At 45.6% G+C, this 21,674-nt stretch overlaps 2 pseudogenes; both read left to right on the plus strand.

Annotated features, from left to right (window-relative positions):
- The window catches only part of LOC134810645 (uncharacterized), a 33,055-nt pseudogene extending 12,947 nt beyond the window's left edge, over positions 1 to 20,108 (plus strand).
- LOC129135643 (putative gustatory receptor clone PTE01) lies at positions 5,963 to 8,620 on the plus strand (annotated as a pseudogene).
- Positions 20,109 to 21,674: the final 1,566 nt, after the last annotated feature.

Genomic DNA, 21,674 nt, shown 5'->3' on the forward strand with positions numbered 1-21,674 from the left:
GAGTAACATCATACTCCACCCCCTGGAGATTATATTCCGATCAATATCACCGGCTGGGTGTACACCTACTGCGATATTGAACGTAATATCATGCTCTCTCCCTCCCTGGACATTAGGAGCAATATCACAGGTGGGTGTACACCCACTGAGGTATTAGGGCATAATATTAGTATGAATTATACCTCATTTATTATTAACATGAATATGAATGACCGATATTAATATTAATATTAAGAAATAATTGCTAATAAAAAGTTTTCAGACTATTAATATTAATATGAATTATTAGAAGTTAATATTTCTGTTTTCTAATGAATAAGATCAATATCAGTTATTAATATCAGGCATCATTAATCATTCGTATTTATCAGGTATTGTTATGGTTAGTATAACTATTTCACATTAATTATCATTATTATCGGTATTGATTTTAAAAATTATATTATGGGTTATTAGTATTGATAATTATTAGTGTCAATTAATAATTGAGATTATTAATTGCGGTAAGTCGCATTGCGCCATTCCACCCCTCCCTCGGCAGCTCGTTTACGACCCAAAAAGGGGACAAAAATGCCCCTGAGGGAGCAGCGGTAGACTGGGATAGATGAGGATGTTCACGTGGTGGAGAGGTGTGTTTTTGGGTACCAGCCCCTCACCTGCGTTGACCTTCTCAACTGGAAAAACAATACACTGCCCTATACCGAAAAGCCACAAGCCCTAATTGATTTGCTCCAAACCGTTATCCAGACCCACAACCACACCTGGGCTGATTGGCACCAGTTGTTCATGTTCCTCTTTAACAGCGAAGAAAGGCGGAGAGTCCTCCAAGCAGCAACTAAGTGGCTAGAGGAACATGCACCAGCTGATTATCAAAACCCCCAAGAGTATGGAAGGACCCAGTTGCCAGGAACCGACCCCCACTTGGACCCACATGAAAGATATGCAAAGGCTAAACCGAGACAGGGAAACTCTCTTGGAAGGATTAATGAGGGGAGCTCAGAAGGCCACAAACGTTAACAAGGTCTCTGAGGTCATTCAGGGAAAAGAAGAAAGTCCAGCACAATTCTACGAGAGAGAATTGTGTGAGGCCTATCGTATGTATACTCCCTTTGATCCCGATAGCCCTGAAAATCAGCGCATGATTCCCATGGCTTTAGTCCATCAAAGCGCAGAAGACATGAGAAGAAAACTGCAGAAGCAGGCTGGGCTTGCAGGGATGAATCCATCCCAATTACTAGAAATAGCTAGCCAGGTGTTTGTAAACAGGGATGCAGTAAGCTGTAAGGAAAACGGCAAAGAGAATGGAGGTCAAGCCCGGCGACACGCCGACCTGTGTGTCAGCTGCAGCAATCAGAGGCCCCCCCCCACCCCCAAAGAGGCAAGGGAAGGGGGGCCCTGGGAAAGAAACTCAGCTTGGCTGTCAGAGTTTGCAGTGTAACCAGTGTGCTTATTGTAAAGAAATAGGACAGTGGAAGAACAAATGCCCTCAGCTGAAAAGAAAACAAGGTGACTCAGAGCAGGACGCCCTGGACAAGGAAGAGGGGGCCCTGCTCAACCTGGCAGAAGGGTTCTTGGACTGAGGGAGACCGGGCTCAAGCGTCCCCAAAGAGCCTCCGGTCAGAATGACAGTCGGGGGTGGAGACATTCACTTTCTTGTGGATAGCGGTGCTGAACATTCGCTAGTAACTGCCCCAGTTGCCCCCTTATCCAAAAAGACCATTGACGTCATCGGAGCCACGGGGGTTTCAGCAAAGCAAGCTTTCTACTTGCCTCGGATTTGTACTGTAGGAGGACATAAAGTCATTCATCAGTTTTGGTACATGCCTGACTGTCCCTTGAACTTTTCCTTAAGAGACTTGCTCAGCAAGCTGAGAACCACTATCTGTTTGAGAGAGCACGGCTCTTCGTTGCTAAGGTTACCCAGAACGGGTGTCATTATGACCGTTATGGTCCCCCGAGAGGAGGAATGGAGACTTTTCTGAACTGAGCCGGGCCAAGAGAGAAGATCAGCTATGGCTAAGCGGTGGCCAAGAGTGCAGCAGAAGACAACCCTCCGGGATTGGCCAGTTAAGACTGGGGCCCAGCCGGCGAGGCAAAAACAGGAGCTGGTCCCCAGAGGAGCACTTCAAGGTATCCAGGTCGGTCTCAAGCACCTAAGAACTTTTGGAATGATTGTTCCTTGTCAGTCTCCATGGAACACTCTCCTCCTGCCTGTTCCCAAGCCAGGGGCCAAGGACTACCGGCCGGTACAGGATTTGCGCTTGCTTCATCAAGCTACACTGACTTTACATACAACAGTACCTAACTCGTCCACATTGTTGGGGTTGCCACCAGTTGAGGACAGCTGGTTCACCTGCTTGGACCTGAAAGACGCTTTCTTTCCTATCACATTAGCCCCTGAGAGGCAGAAGCTGTTTGCCTTTCAGTGGGAAGTTCCGGAGTCAGGTGTCACTACTCAGTACACTTGGACCGAGCTTCCCCAAGGGTTCAAGAACTCCCCCACCATCTTCGGGGATGCGTGGGCTCGAGACCTCCAGAAGTTTCCCAGCAGAGACCTAGGCTGCGTGTTGCTCCAGTAGGTTGATGACCTTCTGCTGGGACACCCCATGGCAGTCGGGTGTGCCAAGGGAAAAGATGCCCTACACCGGCACCTGGAGGACTGTGGGTAGAAGGTGTCCAAGAAGAAAGCTCAGATCTGCTGACAGCAGGTACGTTACTTGGGATTTACTATTCCACAGGGGTCGGAACGCAGCCCGGGATCAGAAAGAAAGCAGGTCATTTGCCATCTAGCGGAGCCTAAGAGCAGAAGGCAGGTGAGATAATTCTTAGGAGCTGTAGGGTTTTGTAGACTAAGGATCCCAAACTTTGCATTATTAGCCAAGCCTTTGTATGAGGTCACCAAGGGGGCGGGGACAGGGAACCTTTGGAATGCGGATCCCAACAACAGCAAGTCTTTCATGAGTTAAAGGAAAATCTTCTGGCTGCCCCAGCCCTGGGGCTACCCGATGTGACAAAGCCTTTTCCATTGTATGCATCAGAGAGAGAAAAGATGGCAACTGGACTTTGAACCCAAACTGTGGGGCCCCGGCCGAGGCCGGTGGCCAACCTCTCTCAACAACTAGATGGGGTTTCTAAAGGATGGCCCCCCTGTTGGAAGGCCTTGGCAACATCTGCCCTGCCAGTACAAGAAGCAAATAAGCTGACTCTTGGGCAAAACCTGAACATAAAGGCGTCCCGTGCTGTGGTGACTTTAATGAATACTAAAGGACATCATTGGCTAACGAATGCTAGACTCACCAAATACCAAACTGCTCTGCGAAAATCCCTGTATAACCATTGAAGTTTGCAACACCCTACACCCCGCCACCTTGCTCCCGGTATCAGAGAGGCCTGTCGAGCCTGATTGTGTAGAAGTGTTGGACTCAATTGACTCTAGCAGACCTGACTTCCGGGACCAGTCTTGGGCATCAGTAGACTGGGAACTATACGTGGATGGGAGCAGGTTCTTCAACCCCCAAGGAGAGAGAGGTGCAGGGTATGCAGTGATCACCCTGGACCCTGTTGTTGAAGCCAGATCATTGCCCCAGGCCACTTCAGCCCAGAAAGCTGAACTCATTGCTTTCATTCGGGCCTTAGAACTCAGTGAGGGTGAGACTGTCAACATTTACACTGATTCTCGGTATGTCTTTTTAACCCTTCAAGTACATGGAACGTGACAGAAAGAAAAGGGCCTATTGAACTCTGGGGGAAAAGACAGAAAATACCAACAAGAAATCTTGCAATGATTAGAAGCAGTATGGAAACCCCACAAGGTGTCAGTTATCCATTGCAGAGGACAGCAGCGAGCTTCCAGCTTGCTGGGTTTGGGGAATTCCCGCGCTGACTCAGAGCCTCGAAAAGCAGCATCTGCCCACTTCTGGGCATCAGTGCTCCCTCAAGCACCTGATCTTGGACCTACTTCTTTTAAAGAAGAAGAGGAATTTCTCCAGATAGACGGAAGAATAATTGATGGAGGAAGGATGGATTCGGTTACCAGATGGGAGAGTAGCTGTGCCACAGCTGCTAGGAGCTGCAGTTGTACTGGCTGAGCAAGAAACCACCCATCGAGGTCAGGAGTCACTGGAAAAGTTGTTAGGCCGGTATTTCTACATCTCGCCTTTGTCAGCCCTTGCCATAACGGTGAGGCAGCGGTGTGTTACCTGCCGACAGCACGATGCGAGGCAAAGTCCAGCCGTTCTTCCCGGCATACGAGCTTATGGAGCAGCCCTTTTTGAAGGTCTCCAGGTGGAGTTCACAGAGGTGCCAAAGTGTGGAGGTAACAAGTATGTACTAGTTCTTGGGCGTACCTACTCTGGGTGGGTGGAGGCCTATCCAACACGAACTGAGAAAGCTCGTGAAGTAACCCCTGTGCTTCTTCGAGATGTGATGCCTAGATATCAACCGCCCTTACGGATGGGCTCAGGCAACGGGCCTGCGTTTTTGGCTGCCTTGATACAGAAGACAGCAAAGGCATTGGGGATCACACGGAAACTACATGCCGCCTCCTGGCCTCAGCATTCTGGAAAGGTGGAGCGGATGAATCGGACTATCAAAAACAGTACTATTGTCTTCCCCGCTGGATATTTAAAACAACACCACATGGGGCGTCAAACCACCTGCTAAATTTGAGGGAATGTTATCCTCTCCCCAGCTTCCCCGGCCCCGGATATTACAGATAATAACACAGGGGTGATGTACACCCACTGCTTTATTGGGAGTAATATCCTCTCCCTTCTTGGATATTAGGAACAATATCACACTGTGCGTGTAGGCCTGTCGTGAAATTCAATGGAATGTCATCCTGCGCCTCCCTAGATATGACAAACAATATCACGAGGGATATACAACTTCTGAGATACTGGGAGTGATACCACCCTCTCCCCTCTGGAAGTTGGGGTCAATATCACAGGGGTAGTGTACAGCCTCTGGGATGTTGGGACTAATATCATCCTCCCGCCCACTGGATATTAAAAACCATATCACAAGGGGCGTGTACACACACTTCGATATTGCTATGAATACCATCCTCTCCCTCTTTGGATATTCGGTGCCATATTTCAGGTGGGGTTTACACCACCTGCAATATTGGAAGTAATATGATTTTCTCCCCCGCTGGATATCAGAAACAATATCACAGGGGGTTGTGAACAACCCCTGCGATATTTGGAGTAATATCACCGTCTCCCCTCACAATCATTAAGAACAATATCGTAGGGGTGGGGGATGTACACCCCCTTTCATATTTGATATCATCCTCTTCCCCCTGGCTATTAGGAACAATATCAGGAAGGGATGTACAGACCCTGCGACCTTTGTTGTCATAGAATTGTCTCTGCCCTAGACATTAGGAAAAAATGTCACTGGGGATGTGAACAGCCCTGCGATATTGAGAGTAGTATCATCCTCTGCCCCTATTCATATTGGGAACAACATCACGGGTGGGGTGTACTCCCTCTGTGATATTGGGAGTGAAATTTTCCTCTCTTCCCCTGGACATTAGGAAGGGTATCAAAGGGGGAGGGTGTACATTCCCTGCGATATTCAACGTAACCTTATCCTCTCCCTCCCAGTGTATTCAGAACAATATTACAGGAGGGGTGTACACCCTCTGCGATATTGAGAGTCATATCATCCTCTTTCGCTCTGGATGTTAGGAACAATATCACAGGGTTGTGTACACCCCCTGCGATATTGGGAGTCATATCATCCTCTCTTCCTGTGGATATTAGGAAGAGTATCACAGAGGTGTGGAAACCATCTGCGGTACTGGGAGTAATATCATCCTCTCTCTCTCTGAATATAGGAAGATTTTCACAAGAGTGTGTACACTCCCTGCTATATTGGGAGTAAGATCATCCTCTCCACCCAGGAAATGACTAACAAGGTCACGGAGGGGTGTACTCCCCCTGCTATATTGGGAGTAATGTCGTCCTCCCCAAACCTGGATGCTTGCAACGAGATCACAGAGGGGGTGTACACACTCTGCGACATTGGAAGTAATAGGATCCTCTCCCCACCTGGGTACTGGGAAAGATACCACAGCGCGGGCATATGTTTCCTTTGATATTGGGAATAATATCATTCTTTTCCTTTCTGGATATTAGGAAGAATATCACGGGGGTGCTGTACAATTACTTCGATATTGGGAATAATATCCTCTATTTTCCTGGATATTGGGTACAAAAACGCAAAAGGGTGTACAACCCCTGCGATATTGGGAGTAATAGCACACTCTCCTTCCCTGGATGTTAGAAAACAATATCATCAGGGCTGAACACCCCCCGCGATAATGGGAGTCATGGTTACTCTTTCACAGGCCATTTGGAACCATATCACAGGGGGTGTTTACAAACAGGGGTGGTTTACACCCCGTGTGATATTGGGAGTCACATCATTCTCTCCACCTCCGGATATTAAGAACAATATCCTGGCGGGAGCTGGTACACCCCCAGTGATATTGCGGATAATGTCATCCTCTCCTTCCCTGGAAATTAGGAACAATATCAAAGGGGGGTGTACACCTTCTGTGATATTGGAAGAAATATCATCCTCTCCCCCGCTGGATATTAGAAAAAATTATCACGGTGTACACCCACTGTGATATGAGGAGTAATATCTTCCTAGGGTGTTACGAATCATTTCACAGTCTGTACACACATGGTGTACACTCCCTGTGATATTAGGAGTAATATCTACCTAGGAGATAACAAATAACATCACAGGGTGTACACCCACTTTGATATTAGCTGTAATATTTTTCTAAGTTGTTACAAATAAGATCACAGGGTGTACCAACGTGGTGTACACTCACTGTGATATCAGGAGTCGTATCTCTGTAATATAATATGAATAATATCACAGGGTGCACACCCACTGTATTATTAGGAGTAAGATCTCTGTAGGATATTACAATTAAGATCACAGGGTGTAGAGCCACCGTGATATTAGGAGCAATATCTTTCTAGGATATTACAAATAATATCACAGGGTGTTCGTCCACTCTGCTGTCATAGCTAGGGTTACCCGCCACCACGCCCGGCTAATTTTCTTTTTATTTTCACTGGAGACGGGGTTTCACCACGTTGGCCAGGCTGGTCTGGAACTCCTGACCTCAGGTGATCCGTCAGCCTCGGCCGCCCAAAGTGCTGGGATTACAGGTGTGAGCCATGGTGCTGGGCCAGGAGTTATAGATTCTATTCATTTGGAAACCCAGCTCCCATTTTTGAGTGTGCATGTACTTTTATGAGGAAATGATGTCAGAAAACCGAAGGATGATAATAAATATGAAAAGTAACAGGCATGTGAAAAGGTCTTCCGATTGAGAACTATAAGTTTCGATGTCGTTTTCAGATAATGGAGTCCTAGCTCTTGTGTCGTCCTTTTACATATTCTACATCAATGGAAGTTGTAGCACCGTGTCAGAATAAAGTAGAGTGTATTTCACGTCTTCTTAATTTCTTTCAATTAGACTGAGATCTTTTTCTAAAAGAGAGAAGGACATTTTCATTGCATTGTATTTTTTCTGAAAAGAGTAGGCCGTATTTTACTGAGATCACGGATTTGTTATATCTAACCTTTTGGTCTTCTAATATTCTTCAGTGGATTTTCTCTAAAGTTGTATGTAGAGAAAGCCTTGTATAGCAAAAAAGTAAATCACGTAATAATTCTGAGATTTTTGGAATTGTCACAACTGAGAAACATTGCTGGTGGTGTATGGTCCACAAGTGTGAAGATGTTCCTTGTGAATTGCTTGCATCCAGCATTAAGGGCTCGTTTTCATCTTTTATTTTTCCAATCCTCTTTCCTTCTCAAGGTGTCCAAGACACACAGAGGCACGAAATCTCACAGGTGTCTGAGAATTCCTCCTCCTGGGACTCTCAGAGGATCCAGAACTGCAGCCCGTCCTCGCTTTGCTGTCCCTGTCCCTGTCCATGTAAATGGTGATGGTGCTGAGGAACCTGCTCAGCATCCTGGCTGTGAGCTCTGACTCCCCCCTCCACACCCCTATATACTTCTTCCTCTCCAACCTGTGCTGGGCTGACATCGGTTTCACCTCGGCCACGGTTCCCAAGATGATTGTGGACATGCAGTCGCATAGCTGAGTCATCTCTCATGCGGGCTGCCTGACACAGATGTCTTTCTTGGTCCTTTTTGCATGTATAGCAGGCATGCTCCTGACTGTGATGGCCTATGACTGCTTTGTAGCCATCTGTCGCCCTCTGCACTCCCCAGTCATCGTGAATCCTCACCTCTGTGTCTTCTTCGTTTTGGTGTCCTTTTTCCTTAGCCTGTTGGATTCCCAGCTGCACAGTTGGTTGGGTTACAATTGACCAGCATCAAGAATGTGGAAATGTCTCATTTTGTCTGTGACCCCTCTCAACTTCTCAACCTTGCCTGTTCTAACAGCGTTATCAATAGCATATTTATATATTTTGATAATACTGTGTTTGGTTTTCTTCCCATTTCAGGGATCCTTTTGTCTTACTATAAAATTGGCCCCTCCATTCTAAGGATTTCATCGTCAGATGGGAAGTATAAAGCCTTTTTCACCTGTGGCTCTCACCTAGCAGCTCTTTGCTGATTTTATGGAACAGGCATTGGTGTGTACCTGACTTCAGCTGTGACACCACCCCCCAGGAATGGTGTGGTGGCGTCAGTGATGTAGGCTGTGGTCACCCCCATGCTGAACCTTTTCATCTACAGCCTGAGAAACAGGGACATACAAAGTGCCCTGCGGAGGCTTCACAGCAGAACAGTCGAATCTCATGATCTGTTCCATCCTTTTTCTTGTGTGGGTGAGAAAGGGCAACCACATTAAATCTCTACATCTGCAAATCCTGCCCCTTAGTCACATTATTTTTGTGGCTTGATGGCTTTTATTCCGTTCCGCATTTCCTTTGTGAATATTGCTTTCTTCGTTGTGCCTTTAACTGGAATGGGTGAGGATTCTGGGGTCCTTGGTTTAGCAGAAACCTCATGACAGAATCCTCTATACCTAGGCGGCCTCTTTTAGTTTCTGAGCAATAACCCTGTCATCCAGGTGAAATCACAACCATCTTTTTATATACACGAAGTCCTCACTTCGTTTTGGAATTCCCTGAAAACTGACTTTATGGAAACAATGTACAGGAGGTCCTCCAACAGCATTGGCTGTTCAAAGTCGTGTAGTTTTACTGTTGATGAAAAATAAGTGGTTTCACTATACATAATTTTGCTTCAAGGTGAAGTTTCCAAGAGACTTTCAAAGATGTTAAGTGAGGACATACTGTACATCAAGTCCATATCCTCTTCCACAGTACATGTGGAATTTCTTTATAAACTGCTTCTAGAGAATCTATTTAGGCAGGTTCTGTGGAGAGATCCATGTCGCTGTTCCTCAATCTTGGCTTTGAGTCAAATCACCTGGGGCACTTACAAATGATGAGGTCTGGGTCTCAATACCTGAGATTCTGATTTCCTTGCACCTGTGTGAGTGTGTGGATTTTTTTTTTTTTCTTTTAAAGCACCAGAGGTGGTTCCAATGACGAAGTTCTTAGCGGCATCAACCTCTAATAAGTAAGAACAGAAATTAATTGTAATATGATTTCTTCAAATATTATCTTCAAATGCATTGTCCATCAACACCATACAAATGTTTATTATGCTGTTTTTTCTTACCATTTTGCATTTTCTATTTCTTTCTTTTCCTTTTTTTTTTGAGTCAGAGTTTCACTCTTGTGGCCCAGGCTGGAGTTCAATGGCACGGTCTCGGCTCACTGCACCCTCTGCCTTCCGTATTCAAACAATTCTCTTGTCTCAGCCTTTCAAGTAGTTGGGATTACAGGCATGGGCTACCATGCCTGGCTAATTTTTTTTTTTTTTTTTTTTGTACCGTTAATAGAGACAGTGTTTCTCCATTTTGGACAGGCTGGTTTTGAACTCCCGACCTCAGGTAATCCGCCCGCTTCCGCCTCTCAAAGTGCTGGGATTACAGGCACGAGCGACCGTGCCCAGCCACCACTTAGCATTCACATTTTACATTTGTGGAAGATGTAGGTTTATACACACATTGATTGCTGCTTTGTTATACACTTGCATATACATAAGACGGGAAATAGAAAAGAATAAAATGGGCACAGTATCCCTGAAGTTTCACATTCCGAGACATTTTAAAAATATTTGTTTTTCAGAAATTTGTTTCAATGAAGAAACTGTGGTATACACACCCAATGAAGTATTATTCAGCCTAAAAAGGAAGAAACTCCTCTCCGCTGCAGACAAAATGGATGAGATTGCAGGCCTGTATATTAAATGAAAGAAACCCGGCACAGAATGACATATATTTCATGTCCTCACTTCTACGTAGGAAGAAAAAAGGAAACATTGGCCCGGTGTGGTGGCTCAGGCCTGTAATCCCAGCACTCTGGGAAGCGGAGTCGCACGGATCACTTGAGTCCAGCAGTTCGAGACCCGCCTGGCCAACATGGTGAAACCCCGTCTCTACGGAAAACACAAACAATAAGCCGGGCGTGGTGACGCGTGCCTCTAGTCTCAGCTTCTCCGAGGGCTGAGGCCCAAGAAGCGCTTGAAATCGGGAGGCGGAGATTGCAGTGAGCCTGAATTGGGCCTGTATACTCCAACCTGGGCAACAAAAAGAGACTCCATCCCACACACACCTACACACAAAAGGAATCTCAGGAAGGTGGAGAGTATAAAGGTGGTTAGCAGACGCTAGGAAGAAAAGGGGTGGGATAGGGAATGAAGACAAGTGGATAATTGGGTCTCAAAATACAGAAGGATGGAATAAGTGAGTGCTAGTGTTTGATAGTACAGTATGAAAATTTTAGTTCACAAGAATTGCTTGCATATTTCCAGATGCTTTGGTAAGAAGCTTCCTAGCTTTCTCATTATGATGGTTTTTAAGCTCTTCTCTTTCTGCTCTTGAAATCATGCTGGTTTTTTGTTTTTTGTTTTTTGCTTTGAGATGGAGTTTCGCTCTTGTTGCCCAGACTGGAGTGTCATGGTGTAATCTTGGCTCACTGCAACCTCTGCCTCCTGGGTTCAAGCGATTCTCCTGCCGCCACCTCCCGAGTAGCTGGGATTACAGGCATGCATCAGCACGCCCTGTTAATGTTGTATTTCTAGTAGAGACGGGGGTTTCTCCCTGTCGGTCACGCTGGTCTTCAACTCCTGACCTCTGGTGATCCGCCCGCCTCGGCCTCCCAAAGTGCTGGGATTACAGGCGTGAGCGACCGCGCCCGGCCCATGCTGTATCCTTATCTTTTGTCTGTTGTTGTTTTTTTTTGCTATGGAGCCCAGAAAGAACTTCTCACCTATATGTTCACATGATTTTTCATATGAGTGCTAAGAAAGCTCATTGGTGGAAAAGCAGCCTTTTCAAGAAATGGTGTTGGAGAAACTTGATTTCCACATGCAGAAGAATGAAGGTGGACCCTATGTCACACCAGGTGCAAAAATTAACACAAACAGGATCAAAGACCTCACCCCAAGTGCTAAAAGTATGATACGCCTAAAAGAAAATATTGGCCACACTTTCATGACATCAAATTGGGCAATGTTCTCTGGGATATGACACCAAAAGCATAGGCAACAGAAGTAAATTAGATTCCTTGGATTACATCTAAATGACAGACACTTTTGTGCAGCAAAAAACACTTTTAACTGAATGGAAAGATAACCCATGGATTAGGAAAAATATTTGCAAAGCATGTATCTGAAAAGAGGCTGATATCCGTCATATATACAAAACAGCTAGAACTAAACAACAAGAAACCCAAAGCATCCCATCAACAATGGTCAGATGACTCGAGTAGACGTGTCCCTAAAGAAGATATCGTAATGGCCAATAAGCATCTAAAATGATATTAAAAGTCTCATCATAGGGAAGCGCAAATCAAACCAAGAATGTGATACCACACATTAGGATGGATATGATAAACAAACAGGGATTGGTGAGACTAGAGGGAAATAGGAATGCTCGAATCTGATCAGAGGGAATGTAAAACCATGAAGGAACGGGGAAAATAGTATGGCGTGTACTGGAAAAATTAGAAACAGAATGATCAGATGTTCCCGCAGTTGCCTTTGTGGGTACCTACCAAAAAGAATTAGAAGCCAGGAGTGGAAGACAGATTTGTGTACACCCATATTAATAGCAGCATTATTCACAACAGCCAAAATGTGGAAGCAACCCAAGGGTTCATGGACAGATGAATGAAAAAGCACACTGCAGTTCCTTCATACAATGGAAGACTATTCAGCCTTCAAAAGGCAGGCATTTCTGGCCGGTGCGGTGGCTCACGCCTGTAATCGCAGCGTCTTGGAAGACGGAGGTGGGCGGATCACCTGAGATCAGGAATTCAAGACCAGCCTGGCCAGCTTGGTGAAACCCTGTCTCTACTGAAAATGAAAAAAATTAGGGGAGCGTGGTGGCGTGTGCCTATAGTCCCAGCTACTAGAGAGGCTGAGGCACAAGAATCGCTGGAACCCGGGAAGCGGAGGTTGCAGTGAGCCTAGATTGTTCCACTGCACTCCAGCCTGTGCGACAGAGTGAGACTCCATGGAAACACAAAACAAAACAAAGTCAAACGAACAAACAAAAAACAACAACAAAATAAGAGACAGGCACTTCTGACGCAGGCCGCAACATGGATGAACCTTGAGGACATTATCGTCAGTGAAATAAATAAATCCCAAAAGGATAAACAGGCCCAGGCTCAGTGGCTCGCACCTGTAACCCCAGCACTTAGGGAGGTTGAGCCAGGCGGATCACTTCAGGTCAGGAGTTCGAGACCAGCCTGGCCAGTATGGTGAAAGCTCGTCTCTATTAAAAATACAAAAATTAGCTGGGCGTGATAGCGCATGCCTGTAATCCCAGCTACTTGTGAGACTGAGACACAAGAATCGCTTGAACCCACGATGTGGAGGTTGTAGTCAGCCCAGACCATGCCACTGCACTCCAGCCTGGGTGACAGAGAAAGACTCTGTCTCCAAAAAAAATAAATAAACACGGTATAATTCCACTTATCTATCAATTGTCTAAAGTGGTTAAACTCATAGAGTTGCAAACTAGAAAGGTGGCCCCCAGGTGTGGGCGAGAGAAAGGAATGGAGAGCTTGGTGAATGGGTGGAATTTCCATTTTGAAAGATAAAACTGTTCCGGAGACGATGGCGGTGATGGTTGCTAAACAATGTGAACATACTTCATGTCGTTAAACTGTAAACTGAAAAAGAGTGGAAATTGTAAATGTTTATACTGGCCGTTCTCTATGAACTAATATGTATTTATAATTTTTAATATTTATACGTGGTATATTTTCCCATAATACAAGACGGAAATTGCAGCAGTTGGATGTTTAAAAAAAAAAGAAAGAAGCGAAGAATACCCACCAGCTTTCTCCTGATTAGAGGAAGAGCCCCAAAGCTTCTATAGGCACTCACTTTTCTCTTCTTCTTCTTGCAATATTATGAGGAAATCCTTAGAGGTTGGGGAAATTGGGCGACTTTGGCTAATGAGGAGCTCTGTGCCTTGAGCCCCCCAGGCCACAGAACAGTAAATAGTAGGTCTGTGCCTCCAGCCCTGCAGTGTGAGGTTGCAGTCCTGTGGACGGCACTCCCGTCACCTTTATCAGCGGTCTGATGTCTCACCCTGTCTTCTTGCCAGCCTTGAGGATGGAGTCTGAGCCTCCATGGTGCACCACGCAGTGAGGACAGTGGACATGTTCTCTGTGGTCATGGCCCAGCAGAGGGAAAGGGCAGTTCAGTGAATGTAGGCAAAAGAAAGTGAGATCAGACACTTACTGTGTCTATGTAGAAAGGAAAGACATAAGAGACTCCATTTTGAAAAAGACCTGTACTTTCAATAATTGCTTTGCTGAGATGTTGTTAATCCATAGCTTTTCCCCAGTCACTTTGAACCAACCACTTTGACCCAACCTGAAGCTCACTGTTATGCCCAGACCGTTAGTTCCCCAAAGAAGACCACCAGAGTCCAGAGTCAAAGCCAAGCGGCAAGGATCTTTACTACAAGTTCGAACCTGGTCCCTCCATTCCACAGCATACAAGAGTGCCCTGAACAATGCGAGTGTTTGCTTTTTATAGCCTGAAAGTTACAGGGGAACAAAGGAATTCTTTTGGTTCCCGCTCTTTCAGCAGAACTTTGAACGGCTGTCCCCTTATCGGAGACTTTCCTGGTGTGTTTGTACAGGGCTCAGGAAGTTTGAGAGATATATGGCGATATGTGGTGGGATGGGAGGATGGGATGTGTTTGTACTGGGCTTGTTTGTTTTGAGCCCGGGGCTGAGGAATGTGTCCGGCTCCTTTCATTCACAAAAGCATGTGTTGTATGAAATCAATGTTTAAGGAATCTAGGGCTGTGCAGGACATGCCTTGTTAACAAGATGTTTCCAAGCAGTATACTTGGTAAAAGTCATCGCCATTCTCTAGTCTCAATAAACCAGGGGCAAGATACACTGTGGAAAGTCGCAGGGACCTCTGCCCTTGAAAGAGGCTTATTGTCCAGGGTTTCTCCCCATGTGATAGTCTGATAAGTGGCCTCATGGGATGAGAAAGACCTGACCGTCCCCAAGCCCGACCCCCGTAAAGGGTCTTTGCTGAGGTGGATTAGTCAAATAGGAAAGCCTCTTGCAATTGAGAGAGAGGAAGGCCTCTGTCTCCTGCCTGCCGCTGGGAACTGAATGTATCGATAAAAAACTCGATTGTACATTTGTTCAATTCTGAGATGGGAGAAAAACCGCCCTATGGTGAGAGGCGAGACGTGTTTACAGCAATGCTGCCTTTTTATTCTTACTCCACTGAGATGTTTGGGTGGAGAGAAACAGAAATCTGGCTTAAGTACACGTCCAGTCATAGTACCTTCCCTTGAACTTCATTATGACATAGATTCTATTGCTCACATATTCGTTGCTGACCTTCTCCTTATTATCACCCTGCCCTCCTACTACATTCCTTTTTGCTAAAATAATAAAAATATTAATCAATAAAAACTGAGGGAACTCAGAGGCCGGTGCCGGTGCAGATCCTTGGTATGCTGAGTGCCCGTCCACTGGGCTCACTGTTGTTTCTCTATACTTTGTCTCTGTGTCTTATTTCTTTTCTCAGTCTCTCATCCCACCCGACTAGAAATACCCACAGGTGTGGAGGGGCAGGCCATCCCTTCAAGTGAGTGCTGAGGGGCGGTCGGGAGCTTTGTTTGTTTCCTCGTCCTCAGGACAAACAGGAGAGTGCGGTGGGCAGATGGGAGGAGACCAATATGCAACTCTCTGCTCAGCAGACTGTGGAGTTTCTGTTCTCGGTTGTGCTGGGGGTCTCAGAAATCTTATTCAAAATTTTGCTTTCCTCCCCCACTGGTTGTCCTTTTCCTAGACATCTCACCCATGATAGCAGAGAATCAGTCCCTCTAAGCTGTTCCCTAAGAACAACAAAGAGATTATGAAGGTGATGATGAGGATAAAGAGGATGACGACAGACACCATGGCATCATGAACCCTTACTGAAGGCTTCCTGAAGGCCAGGCTCTGAGCTCTGTGCTCTATGCAGCTTGTTTCATTTCGTCTGCGTAGTCTCCACGATATTAGTGCACATTTCAGGATGATTTTACAGACTAGAAAAGGTGCAACGGATTTTCATGTAGCTTGTACCAGATCACGAAGTCAAAAAAGGCGAAGTCCAATTTGAACCAGTCAGTCTACGTCCAGACACATGGCATATGGCCAGTCCTCTCCCTGCATCCAACCTGCCCTCTCAAATCCTTGTCACTCAGGTCGATGCCCCTGCTCACTGTGCCCTTCCCTTTGGGGGTTCCTTGTAGACCACAGCTAGACCAGTGGGTGCCACAATCACTGTGTCATGTATAGAAAGAGCAGCTGAGATCACATCATGGATTCCAGAAAGAATTGGCACAGGATCATTCGGGACGCATCTCTCCCTTGCCCCTGTTCCTGGCTTTCCTTACAGCTCTCGACTTCCTCAAAGGAGTCATCAATTCGGAGTTTGGCTTCCATTCCTACTGAGGAAGCTGGAAAATATTTCAAAAATGCTCCTCCGATGTGCCTGTGGTTAAGACCTCTGAGCTCTGCTTAAAACTATTTGAAGCTGGGCGCGTGGCTCACGCCTGTAATCCCAGCACTTTGGGAGGCTTAGGCAGGTGAATCCCAAGGTCAGGAGTTCGAGACCAGCCTGGCCAACATGGCGAAACCCTGTCTTTACTAAAAATACAAAAAAAAAAAAAAAAAAAAATTGCCAGGCATGGTGGCCTATGCCTGTAATCCCAGCTACTTGGCAGGCTGAGGCAGAAGACTCCTTTAAAGCCGAGAGACAGAGGTTGCAGTGAACCGAGATCACGTCACTGCACTCCAGCCTGGGCAGCAGAGCAAGACTCTGTCACAAAAAAATAAATAAAAATTACGAAGAAAAGTTCTTGGATGGGCTTGGCAAACTTTAGCCATTAGCTCACGTACCACTTTGGAAGGGCATACCTTCAGTCACTTCACCCTTTAATCTCTTTGCTCAAGACTAAAGTTCTGAGAGGAAGTCTAATCGGCTGAGTTGTGTCCATCTGGGCAGTGCAGGAAAGGATGCAGTGGGAGGCGGCTCCAGGGACGTCTTTGGCCTCCATCATGGGGGAGCAGGCGCCTGGATTATACACCCTAAGAAATCTGGACAAAGGAAAACGAGGTTCTCTGAGGAAGGAGACATAGAGCCCAAGGAGCTAACCAAGAGACAAGTAGTCATCCTGTCTTGTCATTTTGTTTTACACATGTGTGTACATTATCTTACACTTATCACTTTGTTTTCTTTCTCTCCTTTAATTGCACCCTGTTGCCAAAAGTTAAAATAAAATGAAAGTATTGAGATAGCTCAGTAAGTGGCTTTTGGTCAATTGCCTTTTCCTATAGTGAACAGCTGCCCAAACGATTGTCTCTGTCACTGTGCAAATTTGCAACCGTTTGCAGGATCACTCCCAATCCCCCATCACAGGGCTGTGTTACAGCACAATTTAGTTCAGTGTTTTGCTCTCTGCAACAGGAAGGTTCTCATCCATTACAGGATGCAGTAAAAACAGGGGTACCATAAGCAACCACCTCTTTCCTCAACGATGTGATGAAAGGAAAAGCCAAGTAGCTCCATGTATCCAACTTAAAAATATAAAAATTACACCTGTGGGCTGCAGTTGGAGGTATGGCGGCGGCAGCTGTCACTGGGCCTAACCCGAGGTGTGGACCTGGGGACTCCCCAGAAGGGCTGGATGGGGAGGCTCACGGAGCGTCGGCGGAAGGCGCACAGGATTCTAAAGCTTTACAACAGCCTCTCGGAAAGGGAGGCGGTGGGACTTCCCGCGGGGCCTTTCCCGCTGGACCCTATGGATCTGAACGGGGCGCACTTTGACCCGGAAGTTTACCTAGACAAGCTGCCTAGAGAGTGCCCTCTTGCCCAGCTGATGGACAGTGAGGCGGACATGGTGCAGTAGATCCGGGCTCTAGACAGCGACATGCAAACCCTGGTCTAAGAGAACTACTATAAGTTCATCCCAGCCACAGAAATTGACAAACAGTATAAAACTGTATGAGGAATTGCAGGAAACCCAGAATTTCCCAGATAACCTTGTAAAAGATGAACAAAGTTGGAAGACTCACAAAAAATATATAATATATATACATAAATATATAAATATATACCATAAAATATAAAAAATATATAATATATATAAATATATACTATATATATTCATATATATATAAAGTTGTATTTTCGTTCTGTTGTAAATGTTTAGTAATTTCTATTCTGATTTTTCATTTAACTCATGAAAGGATATTTTTAATTTTCCAAATGTGTGCTTGTGCTTAGCTATCTTCTTGCTGTTGACTTCTAATTTTGTTGCATTATGGTCGGGAAAATGTGGTCTGGACAATGTCAATCGTATAGTGGATTTTGTTGAGACTTCTTTATGGCCTAATATGTGGCCAGTTTTTTTTTTTTGTTTGTTTTTTTTTTTTTTTTTTTTTTTTTTTTTTTTTTTTTTTTTTTTGGCAAATTTGCCACATGTGGTTAAAAGGAATGTGGATTATTTGTTTTTTTAGGAGAGTTTTTATTTTTCAATAGATAATGTTCTCAGTGTAATTAAAATCTAGCTTCAATTAACAATATGCTAGATCTCTCAAACCTTAGGATGTTAGTCAGTGTAACAATAGACTGCTGCTGAGACGAATAAACCCTGAACTCTCAGTGGGTTGGCACCCATAGCATAGTCTGGTGCAGGGCAGGGGTTCTCCTTGGGGGCGCTTGTCCAACAGTGATTCAGAGATTCTGGAGGTTTCCATCTATTAATTCTGCCATCTCAGAGTTTTTCACTTGTAGCCATATGGATAGGGAGAGAGCGAACATAGCTCACACTTGCCTTTGATAACCTTGGCCCAGAAGTGATTTCTTACATTCCTATTGGTGGAAATGCAGTCACATAGTTCCAAACTAACTGCAAGTGAGGCTGGGAAATGTAATCTTTCTGCATGTCCAGGAAGTGGAATGGTGTGAACACAGCATTGTCTTTGACACACTAAGCATGTGCTGAAGAGTTCTTATTCTCATAGGAGGTTTGTCTGTCCTGTGTAACTTTCTCAGCTTTTGCTTAGATAGTTTCAGGCAATGTTGTTTGGTACATTCAGCTTGATGATTATTATGTCCTCTTGGCAAAGTAGTCAAGATTCCCATCAGTTTGAATGAAAGTGTTTTACAGATAGGTCAGGGAATGTTAATACTTTAAAAGGCCCTTCTATTCCTACACTGTACAGATAAGAACAACAGAGTCCTAGAGAGAGGAGGTCAGGGGTCTCACTCATGAGTGGCAGAATTGAAACCAACATGGCAGTAACTTTGCCTTTCCCCCATCATGTTGTTCTCCCTCTATCTTCACTCTGCTGATTTCTTCACTTGCTCCATACAGACCTCCCAGTGCCAACTGTATAAGTGTGTCCGGAATTGGTGGGTTCTTCATCTCACTGACTTCAAGAATGAAGCCACAGACCCTCCTGGTGAGTGTTACAGTTCTTAAAGGTGGCGTGTCCGGAGTTTGTTCCTTCTGATGTTCGCATGTGTTCGAAGTTTCTTCCTTCTGGTGGGGTTCGTGGTCTCGCTGGCTCAGGAGTGAAGCTGCAGACCTTCTCAGTGAGTGTTACAGCTCATAAAGGCAGTGTGGACCCAAAGAGTGAGCAGCAACCAGATTTATTGCAAAGAGCAAAAGAACAAAGCTTCCACAGTGTGGAAGGGGACCCCAGCGGGTTGCCACTACTGGCTCTGGCAGCTTGTTTTTATTCTCTTACTTGGCCCCACCCACATCCTACTGATTGGTCCATTTTACAGAGAGCCTGAGTGGTCTGTTTTGACAGAGTGCTGATTGGTGCGTTTACAATCCCTGAGCTAGACACAAAGACACCCCACGTCCCCACTAGATTAGCTAGATACAGAGTGTCCACACAAAGGTTCTCCAAGTCCCCACCCTAGTAGCTAGATACAGAGTGTCGATTGGTGCATTCACAAATCCTGAGCTAGACACAGGGTGCTGATTGGTGTGTTTACAAACCTTGAGCTAGATACAGAGTGCCGATTGGTGTATTTACAATCCCTTAGCTAGACATAAAGGTTCTACAAGTCCCCACCAGACTCAGGAGCCCAGCTGGCTTCACCCAGCGGATCACACACAGGAGCCGCAGGTGGAGCTGCCTGCCAGTCCCTCTCCGTGCGCCCACACACTTCAGCCCTTGGGTGGTCGATGGGACTGGGCGCCGTGGAGCAGGGGGCGGTGCACGTCGGGGAGGCTCGTGCTGCACAGGAGTCCACGGAGGGGGGTGGCTAAGGAATGGTGGGCTGCAGGTCTTGAGCCCTGCCCCATGGGGAGGCAGCTAAGGCCCGTCGAGAAGTCGAGCACAGCAGCTGCTGGCCCAGGTGCTAAGCCCCTCACTGCCTGGGCCGGCAAGGCCGGCCAGCAGCTCCTAGTGCAGGGCCGCCAACCCCATGCCCACCTGGAACTTCAGCCGACAGGCAAGCAGCATGCATAGCCCCAGTTCTGGCTCACGCCTCTCCCTCCACACCTCCCTGCAACCTGAGGGAGCCAGCTCCAACCTTGGCCAGCCAAGACAGGGGCTCCCACCGTACAGCCGCGGGCTGAAGGGCTCCTCAAGTGCCGCCAAAGTGGGAGCCCAGGCGGAGGAGGCACTGAGAGCGAGCGAGGGCTGTGAAGGCTGCCACCATGCTGTCACCTCTCATAAGGAGTGATTAATCTGAGCTTCTCCAGAAAGTCCATTCCTGGTAGGCACTGGGAATAAGAAATCTCAGAGTATAAAAAAAAAATCAAGTGGTAGCATTTTTGTGAATGACTCCAAAATTAGATCCTTTATCTTTTTTTTTCATGAAGCACAGTTGCCCAAAACACGCTTAGCCTGAGATGAAGCACATATTAGAGAAAGGTTCTCTCTATAGCATTATGTATTACTCGAGTGAGCATTAAAAAGAGGAGACGGGACGTGCTCTCTCTAGCTATTATTACCTCCACTATAGAGTTGACATACACAAGCCCATCATTCCATTATGTTTTATTCAACAAAATAACTTTAATGTTGAAGCTTAAATTGAATTCTTTAAAACATCTTTGTCTCCAGTATAATGTACCCCAAGTGTCTCCTTGGTGCCTGAATTTTCTCCAGAATTATAGTGCTGAAGCTATGGAAATGGTGAAATTATATGCAATCTGCAAAACAATGTGGCTATAAAGTGTTAATTGGCCTTCCACATAATTAAAGGAACATTTCCTCATCAGAGCTGTTCCATCAGAGACCCAAAGGCTATCCTTGTACAAATCACCCACTTAGGAAAAGCTTTATTCCCAGTAGCCTCTAAAAATCTGGTTATGCAAACAGATTTGCTTATTCAGTAACATTAATGGCTTCTCATAGTTAAAAAGTCATCAATGTGTTTGACCTAAAATCTGTTTCCTCCGTGACCAAGTACCATTTTTATTTTGACAGTTAGGAGCCTTTTGACTCTTTCACAGCTGGCATGAAGGCACAGGGAGGGAAATCTCAAAAACCAACAACCTGTGTATTCCCAGACTGTTAATCAATAGAAAATCACTTCAACTGGATTAGGGTCTTGTACCTGGCAGAAAGGCTCTTATGGACATTGGAATTGGATTTTTACACTTGATATGATACCTCCTTGAGTCAGATCAGATTCGTGTTTGATAGACTCTTGACAAAAAATTGCTCCAGGATCTGTGCGGTGGCTAAAGCCTTTTTGTTGTTGTTGTTGTTTTAAAAGCAGCATTAAATGTTTTCATGAAGACTTTCCCAGCAGTGATTTTATTGGGAATATGGTCTTTAGCTCTGGTCCTGAATAACTCACACTGAGGAAACATCTAACAAGTGATTTATTGGAAGATGTCTGATGGATGGTTGGTTTTAATAACAAATCTCTTCCCTTTTTCTGTCCCCTGTGTTCTGTTCTCATTTATCTACACATTATTCTGGGAGGATTCACCTATTCCCAAAGTCCTTTCCTCTTTATTTCCATTCCAGAGCTCTCTGTATAACTCCAGGCTGATGAATCCAACGGCCCAGTTGTTATCT

Source organism: Pan troglodytes, chromosome 7 (assembly GCF_028858775.2).
Source record: "Pan troglodytes isolate AG18354 chromosome 7, NHGRI_mPanTro3-v2.0_pri, whole genome shotgun sequence".
Lineage (NCBI taxonomy): Eukaryota > Metazoa > Chordata > Mammalia > Primates > Hominidae > Pan > Pan troglodytes.